We start from the raw sequence: 12614 nt of genomic DNA on the forward strand, positions 1-12614 counted from the left end.
TTCCATCTTCCTCAGAAATTCCTCCGTAAAATAGCCAAACCCCTATCCTTATCCGCGAGCTCTGTGACAATGTCTTTGTTTTTACACAAATAGTCCAAAGCCCTTTCTCATAGGTAGTAGGTTGGCAGGGGCGCACCCAGGGGGGGTTTCCTAGTCCCCAGAAACCCCTGTCCTACCTGGGGTGTAGTATGCTTACAGTGGCTGGCACCTCTCCCGGGACCAGCCACTACTGCTTGCAGCTTGTAATCATCTCCCAGTCAGTCCCCTGCTGTGTGAGCACAGCTCTCTGCGGCAGTTTGGCCCCGCCCCTTCCTCCCACACAGCCAGCATGGGTGTTATGCAGGAGGCAGCAGCAGAAGGTAAGAATGTGTGTGTGTGTGTGAGAGTCTGTGTATATGACAGTTTACATGTCTGTGTGTTTCATCATGTGTGTTTATTTATGTGTGTGTATGTGACAGCTTACATATCTGTGTTTGATCATGTGTGTTTATGTATGTGACAGCTTACATATCTGTGTGTTTGATCCTGTGTGTTTGTGTATGTGTGTGTATGTGACAGCTTACATATCTGTGTGTTTCATCCTGTTTATGTATGTGTGTGTATGTGACAGCTTACATATCTGCAGGGACGGACTGGCCATCTGGCAAATGCCAGAAGGGCCGATGCGCAGATGGGCTGGTCTGGTCCCGGGCAGTTAGTGCACGGTGTACTGACAGCGTACACCGTGCACTGACACAGTGTGAACTGACAGCCTGGTGGCTGGCTCCTCCCCAGGAACCAGCCACCAGATCACATGTGCAACGCTGCGCACTGCACTGTCCAGTCGGCCAGGTCAGAGGAGCGTAGAAAAGAAGAAGAAAGACAGAAACAAGAAGAGAAAAGAAGATGAAGAGGTAAGGACAGCAAAACGGGGGGGTGGGGGGGGGGGGGTGTCAGACAAAAGGGTGAAGGATGCCACACAGAAAAAGGTGAAACGGGGGAGGATGGCACACAGAAAAAGGGAAAGGGGGCTAAAGAATGGCACACAGAAAAAGGTGAAACGGGGGGATGATGGCACACAGGGAAAGGGGGGGAAACAATGGCACACAGAAAAAGGGAAAGGGGGCTAAAGAATGGCACACAGAAAAGATAGAATGGCACACAGAAAAAGGTGAAACGGGGGTGAGGATGGCACACAGAAAACGAGTAAGGGGGAGAAAAGTGAGGATGCCACACAGGAAGGGGGGAGGGAGAGAAGAGAAAGGATGCCACACGAGGGGGGGGGGGGGAGGGTGCTGTATATTCCTACTTGATATTTATATAAACTCACAGTTTATGCAAATATAATTTAGTTTGTTAATATGTTTACTCTGTGGCATAATATGATTTGGGGCACTATTGTGGCATAATATGATTTTGAGGCACTACTGTATGGTATACGATTTGGGGGCACTATTGTGGCATAATATCAACTGGGGGCAGTATTGTGGTATAATATCATGTGGGGGCTACTAATTGAAAGTGGGGCTGTTTGGGAAAAAAATAACATTTATTTATTAAATGTGATTAGGAATTATTTAATGGCAGTGATGGTTGCAGGAAATAGGTACATTTCTTAAACGTAAATGCGATTTCATTTATTGCTGGGGTAGTTTGGAGGGAGGTATATAGGTTTATTCATTAAACGTGAATACTAGTATTTTAATGTTTAAGCTAGAGGGAGGCCTAATTATAAAACATGGGTTGCATTGATTAAACACCAGGGCTGGTTGGAGGTTTCTAAATTACATGTACCCATTTTTTTTTTCTCCAAATAGGGCCTCCAGCATTTGAGGATCCAAACAAGCAGCAACTAAAGACACCCGCAGCCACAGGTGGTGAAAGTGACAAGAACACTGGTGGGGAAGTCCCGAATTTTGGTGACTGTCTCGTTTAGCGAGATTTGGTCCAACTACAAGGACAGTTGGGAGGTAAGTCCCACTTCACACTGTACTGCTTGTGAAGGCAGAGCTGCGTGCAGCTAACAGTATTGCAGACAGTATTGCCTGTGTATTTGTCTAACATTTTGTCTAATATGATAACCATGTTACATAATAGGGGACCCCTGTCTTAAATAACCCGGGCCCCCCGAGCGTTAATCCAGCTCTGGTTAGCAGGAGGAATCTGATAGTTGCTCTCAGTCCCTGGATAGGACACAGACTACAGAGCAAGCCAAGGAGCTCTAGGTATCACAAGATTTGGTAATCTCGTGAGACTAAGAGCTTCCCTGCTCACTCTACAGGAAGTTCCCACCCTGATGGATGTCAGCAGCACCAGAAGCATAGATAAGTACAGTGGGCTGGGGGTGTCATAATGTGCCTGGGGGATGGCGTGATGTGGCTGGGAGGGCGTGATAAATGTAATGTTTTATTATAATTTATGTATCAATGCCCCATGTTGAATACACACCCACAACACATTGTGACCACGGCCTTTTGTGCGGCGGCTCACAATTTCATTCTCCTGGACCTGAGGTGGGCCTGTGTACTTTAAATGCCAGGGCTGATTTTTAGTCCCAGTCCGGCCCTGCATATCTGTGTTTCATCCTGTGTTTATGTGTGTGTATGTGACAGCTTACATATCTGTGTTTCATCCTGTGTGTTTATGTATGTGTGTGTATGTGACAGCAGCAGTGACTGGAGGAAGGTAAAGGAAAATCAAAGGCCAAATAATATCAAAGCCACCCAGATAGCAACAAGGAGTGTGGGTGCAAACCTAACCCTCACAGGTTGTAAAAGGTACAGCCCTGCCTGTTCTACATAATGGTAAATTATATGCACATGTAGAGTTCTATACTTCGCTAGTATACAGAATGTACACAATATTGCAATCTGTATAACTCTCCCGAACATACTTGTGGTTCTAAAGTCAGATAGAAGTGACCGGAAAGTGCCAATACCAGGATATTGTCCCAAATTGGCCAGTGATCCTGTATTCAGTCCAAGTGTGGGGCCAGCTTTAATTTGCACTGCAATGTGTACTAATTTGAAAGCTCATGCAAATGATAGCAGCTAACACTTCCAAATGTTGTATGCTTATGTATACAAGAAACCAATCTAATTTTGTTATAATAAAATATGCTGTTTATCAGCATGAATATTCTCTTTAAACAACTGAACATTGAGACAGTTATTTTTTTTATAGCTTTTCAACATTCTTATCTGTTTGAAGGAGTTTGAGTCTGCTCTTACCAAACAAAGAGAAATGTGGCAAAATGGATGATATTCTAGTAACAAATAACATAATAATATTTTTATCTGATAGCCAAATGGCTCCTTATGCAGCTGATATCATAAAACATAGTGCTAACAATTTATATATAAATAGGCATAACATTTTTTGTAACAGTTTAACTTTTAGCAACTAAATAAAATATTAAAGTGAATAAAAAAAAAAAAAAAAAATTCATATAAAATACAGAAAATGGGCCATGCCTGGAATGCATGTCAGACACTGAATTCAACCCAAATAATTGTTGATTGCCTATCTAATAGAATCTGTGTTTTCAATTTCTTGACAATTAAATTGGGATGATATATTGTTCTGTTTGTTTTGAATATTGTTTACTACTGTTAATTTGTACCTAGGTAAGGCACTTTTTTTTTCCTTTGCATTGTACGTTGTAGTTTCTGTTTCTTGTTTGGTTTGAGTTACTCCAACAAAAAAAAAAGTTTCTTAGAAAAAAATATGAAAGATAAAATTTTTTTAGTTACGTAAAAGAAAAAAACAAAACAAAAAAAAACTTTCCTCTTTTATACCTGCATAGTAAGAGACTAGGGGGTATTTTTAACTAAAGCTTCTAAAAAAGAAAAGTTGAGGTATTGCACATAGCAACCAATCAGACTAGCAATAAATGATGGCTATAATCTGATTGGTTGTCATGGGCAACACCTACTCTTTTCCTTGTTAGAAGCTTTAATAAATGTACCCTTAGATGGGTAGTTGGACATTCATTAGATGCATTGCCATGCAACTCATCCACCTCTCTAGTACAATGTTATTTGCTATATTTCATACCACTATACTCTTAACAGTAAATGTGCTTTGATATAGAGCACATTACAGATTATTAGAGAGGACAGCTACACTTTAACATGTGTAAACAGATCTATTAAATCCATTACTTCACCGGTGCTGAAGCTTAGGATAGGGAAGGACAAATAAATCAAAAAGAACCATTATGGGGGAAGAGAGGGATATTGAAGTTAGCTGGCAAACCCCTTTAAATTAGATTTACTAACCCGTTGTCACATTTAGAAGTAATGTGTAGAAATGTTTAAAACATCAGTCTACATAATTTAGCCTTCTAGTCAATTAAATATTTTTAGTAGATAAAACAAACTACATTAGATCTAGCAGTAATTCAATTTCATTTAATAAAAAAGTGATAAAAAAGTTTGATGTCAAATGTACAAGATAAAAGTCACCTAAGGATAGAATTTCTAATAAAGCCTCTTGTTCAGTCTCTGTTCTGCAGAGACACCATCTTTTAATTCTGAAGACCACGGGAACCAGTCATTTTTAATTCGCCAATCAAAAAATTTGAGCACATCAGTCATCATGGGTAATACATGTGTATTAGTAATTGGTTCATGTAGTGGTCTTGGAAATGCATGTTTTTTTTTTGATGTGGGGAAAACCACATCATGCTTCAATGTTCCTATTGCAGCTCTTTCCTGCTGTTAGAGACTCTCCTGTGGCTTCTGGTGACGTCCCGGCGGTTGCCCAGACAACCGGGACGCTACAGGCTCCCTGGCGTGGCGCCCGGCCAGCTGGCCAATAGGCGGGCGTACAGGCGCAGGGTCTCTTAGGTGGTAGCCAATCATGGCCATCTGGAGGTTCAGGAGGCAGGATCTGTTGGTGGTATGTTTTGCAGCTGAACTACATCGCTATTGGTCACCTGGTAATCAGCTGTTAGGTCACGCCTCTGGACACTTCTAGGGCTCTTCCCTGATTGGCTACCTGGACTATTTAAAGGCAATGAGGACTGAGCCTCATTGCCGGTTATAGCGTCCTGTCCTCAGTTCTGCTGCCTGCTTGTTCTCACTCTGCTTGGTTATTATTACCTTTTGATTGACCTCCCGTGTATGACCTTTGCTTGTTCCTGGACCACTAAACCTACGCTTCTGACCCCGACCATTTGCCGGAAAACCGGATTCTGCTCCTCCGCTAGTGCACCTGACCTTTTCGCTTGCCCCTGGATTTCGAACCTGTGCTTGTGACCTCTGACCTTGGTTTTCCTGGCCGCTAATGTCTGCCAATCACTCCATACCTGGGTTCTCCTTAAGTCAGTATACGTTACCCGACCCCCTGTCGGCCCGCGGCCAAGTCTGTCCCCACCAATAGGGGCTCCAGCGAACACCGGCCCTTCAGGGCAGACCCCGAGTTTCATTGTACTGGCTTGGGAGTTCCTAACACCTGCCCTGTGAATTTGGCCTGTGCACGCTGTCTATGCACGTTTGCATTGTGAGCTAGTGCGGCCAGCTTAATGAGAGTTTCTATTGCATCCATTTTGAAATGAACCCTTTTGGGCCTGTATTTTGCTAAAAACCCATGATACACATCTATTTCTCCAGTGTGAAAAAACCTAGAGAGGTGCTCAAGGTCTTTGTTGACCTGGGGATTCATGACCACATCATACAAGCCAAGATAGGGCTGGGACTTTTCTTTAATCCATGGTCGACACTGGCGTTCCTGTTCTGTAAACATTATATGTGTACACGCATGGTACATTTCTGCATTATCCCAGTTATGTTGATCAGTTACATGCATCAGTACAGACTGCCATAGCTCTCGCAACATCTCAACATTTCCATTACTGGTGCTCGTGCACCACCACAAATGCTTTGTTATGCTAGGAATCCAGTCTGCTATCACAGAACAATTTTCTTTCTTGCTTGCTGCAAGAAGACGTTTCTCTAAGCCTTTTGTGTAGTGCCAAACATCATACTCATGTTGAATCCTATAGTATTGTTCACAAGTTTTTTTTATTTTTGGATGATAGTCAGTGGCAATTGATGCAACTTGATACTGGTCCTGTAATATTCTGTTTAAACACTTTGTAAAGGCATTTCTTTTCATAGCTGCAGAAGAGATAGTTTCACTTCCCTGAACAGTTTCAAAGTCAACAATTCTCTTAGTTGCAACATCGAGAAAGGTGTATATTCCATACTTAGAAGCATCCCCAGATTTACTACACTGTCCGCTGCCTGCGAGGCAGAGCTGGGTACCAAAGGAAGCTTCGTTGAGCCTTAGGCGTTCCTGCTGCCAGTGAATGTCAACTGTAGGATAAAGGTACTTGCGCTGATATACGTCATACACATTATGTGAAATGAACTGCAGTCACATTAACTGACACATCTCTCGAACGTTGTGAAAATTTGATCCACTCAAGAACACGGCAGCTGAGCTCAAAACATTTCCAACTGCAATTTGGCTTCTTGTTGGCTGACTGTGCCATAGCTGAAAAATGTGACCTTTGCAACATTTGCCAGTGACGGACAAGTAAGAACCCAAAACATGTTTTTGTGTATCCATAACAGGGGCACAACAATCTTCAAACCTAAAACAATATCGAGGCATGATTCAAACACAATGAATTTACTTTCGATTACACAGCTCCTGTCATAAATTTCTTGCCGCACACAGTTGCCTCTTTGTGGATTTATAGAAGAATGTGGGGTGTACTCCTGGTTTGGTACTATTGAGTAATGCGAGTCAGTTGCCAGTACTTCTTTTGCTTTGGATAATTGTGGTGCTCGTAATCCGTGAATCAAAGGGTTATCGACATACTGAGTGGTATTTACGTAGGAGCCAACACTATCAGGTCTTTGTGGATTTTTGCCAGTAGACTGAAGATTGTGGTAAACATGATCATGCTCTATCTTCCATGGCTGCCCTCCAATATTGAACTCAAATTCAGGCCATTGTGCACCTTTGTCCTCTGTATTTACATAGGGGTCTGTCTGTGTGATGGCATCAACCATAAAAGGAACATGTTGTGGAGGTGTATGGTCATGTAGTGCAGTCAAAATAGGAGGGACACTGAAAATAGTGGGTTTTGCATCCTGTCTCAGAGCTCTTCTCTTGCTGTGTCCCGGTGCATAGCATTCTGATACAAAGTGGTCTAAACAAATTCGAAAAGAACTGTTATTCTTTTTATAAAAAATGTTCTCTGCCAATGCATCAATGTTTCCAAAGTATTGGTGGTTGTTTTTTTCAATACTTCTGAGCCAGAGTTTATTCTGGAGAGGCTGGATGGAAATGCATGCATAATGAATCCTTCCTCATTGCAGTTCTTCTTTGTAGTCTTATGAATGCAACCACTGACAATACAAGAAGGCATGCTTTAATCTGAAAAGTAAAAAAAATAAAATCAAAGACATTGAAGTTTAATGTGTGCCTTTATAATATTATACAAGCAAAAACATTGTTCAAGAGTACTTACACACAATGGATGCAACTTTTTAATGTGCCAAATCTATATTCATGAGAATTGGAAGTGAAGTTGTGAGACAAGGCTGCACGGTGGCTCAGTGGTTAGCACTTCTGCCTCACAGCGATGGGGTCATGAGTTCAATTCCCGACCATGGCCTTATCTGTGTGGAGTTTGTATGTTCTCCCTGTGTTTGCGTGGGTTTCCTCCCACACTCCAAAAACATACTGGTAGGTTAATTGGCTGCTATCAAAATTGACCCTAGTCTCTCTCGCTGTCTGTCTTTAGACTGAAAGCTTCAATGGGGAAGGGACTGATGTGAATGAGTTCTCTGTACAGCGCTGCGGAATCAGTGACGCTATATAAATAAATGGTGATGATGATGATTTAGCTACCCAGTATTTAATGCAAAGGTTGTACTCCTGCCACATGAGTGCCAATATACTGCAATAGGTTGTACATCTGTGAAAGCCTTTATATAGGATTAATTTATATTTTAGGTTGTAGCCATTTGAGTTAGTTCACACTCCTTGTGCAATGTAAGTAACACAAGAGAGTTAAATGCAGTTCACATGAGTTCAATTATGGCTATAACATCATACCCTTTAGCAGTAATGTTCAATCTTTTTTTAAACGGGAAACCAATTGTCAATGACATTGTTCTGGGACCCCAAAAGAGGCGATTACCAACACAATTTACTTCAGATTTGATAATCGGATGACCCCAAAAAACATTATGAAGCTATCTGGATTCTGACCATTAGGTTGTGTACCTCTGCTCTAGAGTACAAAGCAACTACAAACAATTGAACAGGGTACAATCGGTTCAGCTGATGAGAGGAATTAGTGTGAAAGATTCACACAGTGAGCTGAAAGATGGAAGAGATAGAAGGAAACAAAACAGTGATAGGATGTGCCATTATTTCTAGTATGCTTGTTTGGCATCACTGCAGAGAAGAGTTTTATGTTCAGGGATACTTCAACTAGTATAATGCTCCTTAAACTATGGAGGTCATTACCAGCTAGCTGGTTGAATGAGCATTTACTTATCGCAATAAAAACAAGCAAATTTAAAAGGTTAAATACAAATATATTGCTAAAATCTGTAAACAATACAACATTTCTCTAATATTAAAACAAAGTTTGTCCAAGACTTTGCTATGTGAATTTGAAATAGTCCTTGGGGTAAATTTATTAAGCTGCGGGTTTTAAAAAGTGGAGATGTTGCCTATAGCAATCAGATTCTAGCTGTCATTTTGTAGAATCTACTAAATAAATAACTAGTATCTGATTAGTTGCTATAGGTAACATCTCCACTTTTTCCGACCCACAGCTTGATAAATTTACCCCCTTGACTTTTACAAGCTTGCCGTCTCTGACATCTAAGTGTAACACCTGCACACTACTTTCATGATCTAAAAGTGTCTCCCTCCTGCTAAGTTGGAAAGTAGAGCTAGATAAAGAATAATTTGTATGCCAAGAAGCAGCAATTCTGACAGGAAAAGTGAGGGGAGGCAGAAATAGTGAATGTTTTATTTCTCTATATACTTGGCTGTACAATATTTACTCAAAAACCTTGGTAAATGTTCAAACATTCATACTTGGGAATTAAACAAAAAAGATTTGTGGAAGGGACAATGTAGTGTATAAAAATTCAAATGATTGTATACAGAAGGCTCTTCATCTGTTCAGATGTGTTCTGTTACTCTTCCATATAGTTAAGTTATGTTTATACCCTTTGTAAAAGTTCTGATAATGTAACAAAATTTGAGATGTTTGACATTATAGTTAAATTTACTGGGCAGCTGAGTATTTCAAATGGTCAACGAGTATAGGGAGGGAAGTCAATAGACTAATTACCAGAGAAGCCAAAGGCCTGCACTCCAGAAGAAGCACGGCTTTGCTCAGTGAAGATTAAGGGTGTCTGTGTGTGTGGCAGATTATCTCAGGCACTTCACCACACTTCCTTCATCCCTTAATGAGAAACCGTATTTATATAATAAAAGATATATACAGCCAGTCTGTATTTTAGGTTTAGTGGCGCTTTAAACAGCAAATGTAGCAAACAGATAACTTGAGATTTTCCCTTAACTACTCTATAAATGTTCAGTAAAATAAGAATGTACAAGTCACTAAATTAAACTTATTGACCTGCATATTTGGATAAATTAATACAGTTCATGATAAGGAGTATTTTATCCTTTTGTGATAAGACCCATTTATATATTTGCTTGTGCTGGTTCATTTTGCCCATAATTCCTGCATAACAAATTATATTTATTTATCAGATTTAGCTAATTCCAAATGTGTCTAATTTACTAAAATTTGGGTAAAATATGTCTATATTAAACATTTGTAGGCATTGTAAATAAATGTGTAGATTACAACATGTATAATGAATCATGTATCTTATGTAGGTATCTATCTTATAGGTATGAGATCACTCACTAAATGCACTTGAACTACAACTTTGTTTTCAAAGAAATAATTCAGCACTAACATGCATCTTATAGTAGTAACAAAACATCACTTTCACACATAATGCACACACAAGAGAAATCAACAGACATTGTGTGTGTGTGTATGTATATATATATATATATATATATATATATATATATATATATATACACACACACACTTACAGTGCTTATGGAATGCCGTCATTTTCTGTGCATATAAATATTATAGCGATGGCGAATCTTTAACATTTTCAGCAGTGTATCAGACATATGTATTTACCTACAGGGTGTCAGTAACAACAGCTGTGAATAATGTCTGCAGACCGATTTATAGACAAATGAAGGCAGTGTATAGAACAATGCTGTATGAAGCTCTTCCTCCAATCACTGAAGAACAACTGATGTCCGGTGCTCGCTGCAAGCAGTCAGGAAGTATTGTGGAAGATAAGTGCTAAGCAGACTAGATGCTGCGTTCCATCCTGGAATGGAGCGTTTATGACGTCACTGTCACATGACTGCACCATGTGACTGTGCAGGACTAAACAACTGGAAAACTAAGCTGGAGATTTGAATGAAGATATAATAATAAATGAATCAATGTGATGTCGCGATATGGCTAGAGATGCGATAGAACATGGCGGGGAGGGGGCGTATATATGAGTAGCTAGGACCGGTGGACTGTGCAGACGGGGTAGGTGGTCGGGATACTGTCACAATGGTGCTACAGGTTGACTGGTTTGTTTTATTTATGATGTGAGAACTGCACTTGCTGTTAGGCACTGGCACTTGTCTAGTAGTGGGAATAGGCTCAAGTGGAAATGTTATTAAAGCAGAAACACAGGACAAATGGCCCAAATTACTCTTTAGAGTAACTTTACTGACATCACACTGGTAGTATCAATGGAACTGAATGGAATCTGTGTGACCTAGTTCTCTGCACTATAGATATCACAGCATGGGGGGCTGTGTGACAATGATATTGCTGCAGGTTGCACTGTGAGCTCATTGGTGACTTGCCAGTAGCATCATCAAACAGTAGCACTGAGGTAAAATATTCATTTTACTGTCAAAGCACTGGTGGCATTTATGGACTGAGTGAACTTTACTTCAATGCGGTAATATTCATTTTGTTGTTCAGGAGAGCTTGTTATCTAGCAACAGCTAAACATTTTTGAAACATTAAAAAAAAAAAAAAAAAAAAATATGTTCCATCTGAGCAATCACCTGATCAGCTGATGAACAGCTGAGACTGCTGGCGCTCTCCCGATTTTCTGTCAGCACTGAGAATAGAGGACACTATGTCAGTAGCTGCAACTGACTATAGCCTTCTCTCACTATTACCATTCGTTACCTCCTAATGGGAGCTACTCTTACTTCCTCAGGAGTTTCCACAGCCAAAAGATTGAGGATATATTACCAGAACTCGCTGGACTCCTCTGGGTCTTCAGACTCAGTCCACACAGGCTGTAGAAAATTAACAGCCTGTTCAGGGCAAGATTTGAGGGTTAATAGGGAGTCATACACTGACACTAACAGCAGAATAGTGAACATTAACACTCAATAAAAGGGAAAGCTAGTTCAAGCAGCTCTTTATTCCCTCGAACAGTCCATTGCAGGTGTGCTGAATTTGCCCTCTGAAGGCTTGGTGCGTTGCCCAGTCATGTCAGCCAGAAGAGAGCCTTTCCAAGTCCTTCTGGAATTCGTTTCCATCAGTTGGGCCCTAGTCTTGTGAGAACATTGATTTGGGCAATACTGTGGCTTGGTGGTTTGTACAGTGCCTCACAGCACTGGACTCTTGGACTATATCTCAGTAGTCCGAGGTAACGGAATTCGCTAAGTTAGCTTTCCATAATACCCTAACTAGGGAAGATGAACTTCTAAGGAACCATACTGGTTTACCAGATATGCAGGCTTTAATAGCCCCTGACATTGATCCTACTCTAATTTTCAATACAGGATCAGTCTCCTCAGAATCATTTGACATGACACTTTTGAAAATACAATTCCAGATATCTTACACAGCTGGCTCCCTGCTTCTAATGCTAGACAAAATACAGCAGGAAACAGCTAATGCCTCTAAGAAGAGCCCAGCAGATTATAGGGCAGCAATGACCAGGACAATGGTGTTCGAAGCTTCCCTTAGGCCGCGTACTAGATTCTGATTCTGCTGATTCTGTTCACAAGTTGCAATATCATGATTGGTCCTGGGGATGTGAGCTTGAGAACCAATGACAAGCTGCTTGATTGATCCTCCTGCTCACACCCATCCCCCTACCTCACGTTTTTTTTCCAGGGGTGGCGGATAGGGGGAAGGACACCTTAGTTAAAGACCACTTGTTTTCTGTGGTACATGGTAAAAATGTATGTACCTTCTACTCTCAGGTGGGAACTTGCTAACTACCTACCAGCTCACTGAAGTGGTTTGTGGCAGGGGTGAGTAATCTCCCACTGTCTAGTGATGGTGGAAAGATCCTGTGTCCTCACTGGTGCCCTGTGGAGACCTGATATTTAAAGTTTATTGCCCCATTCTAGATCAGTAAGGTACAATGAAAAGTTGTGTGTTGCTGGGTGAGGATTGGTAATTAAACCTACATGCTCCTCCCATCCCTCAGCTATTCCCAGAAGTGACATTGAATGCCTTCTTCATTACCCTCTACTACACTCTGTCTGTACCACCTTCCTATGTGAACTCATACGCT

At 40.9% G+C, this 12614-nt stretch overlaps 1 pseudogene; it reads right to left on the minus strand.

The window, feature by feature from the left end:
- Window positions 1-4376: 4376 nt before the first annotated feature.
- On the minus strand, window positions 4377-6600 carry LOC142158413 (uncharacterized; annotated as a pseudogene).
- Window positions 6601-12614: the final 6014 nt, after the last annotated feature.

The sequence above is a fragment of the Mixophyes fleayi genome, chromosome 1 (assembly GCF_038048845.1).
Source record: "Mixophyes fleayi isolate aMixFle1 chromosome 1, aMixFle1.hap1, whole genome shotgun sequence".
Classification (NCBI taxonomy): Eukaryota; Metazoa; Chordata; class Amphibia; order Anura; family Limnodynastidae; genus Mixophyes; species Mixophyes fleayi.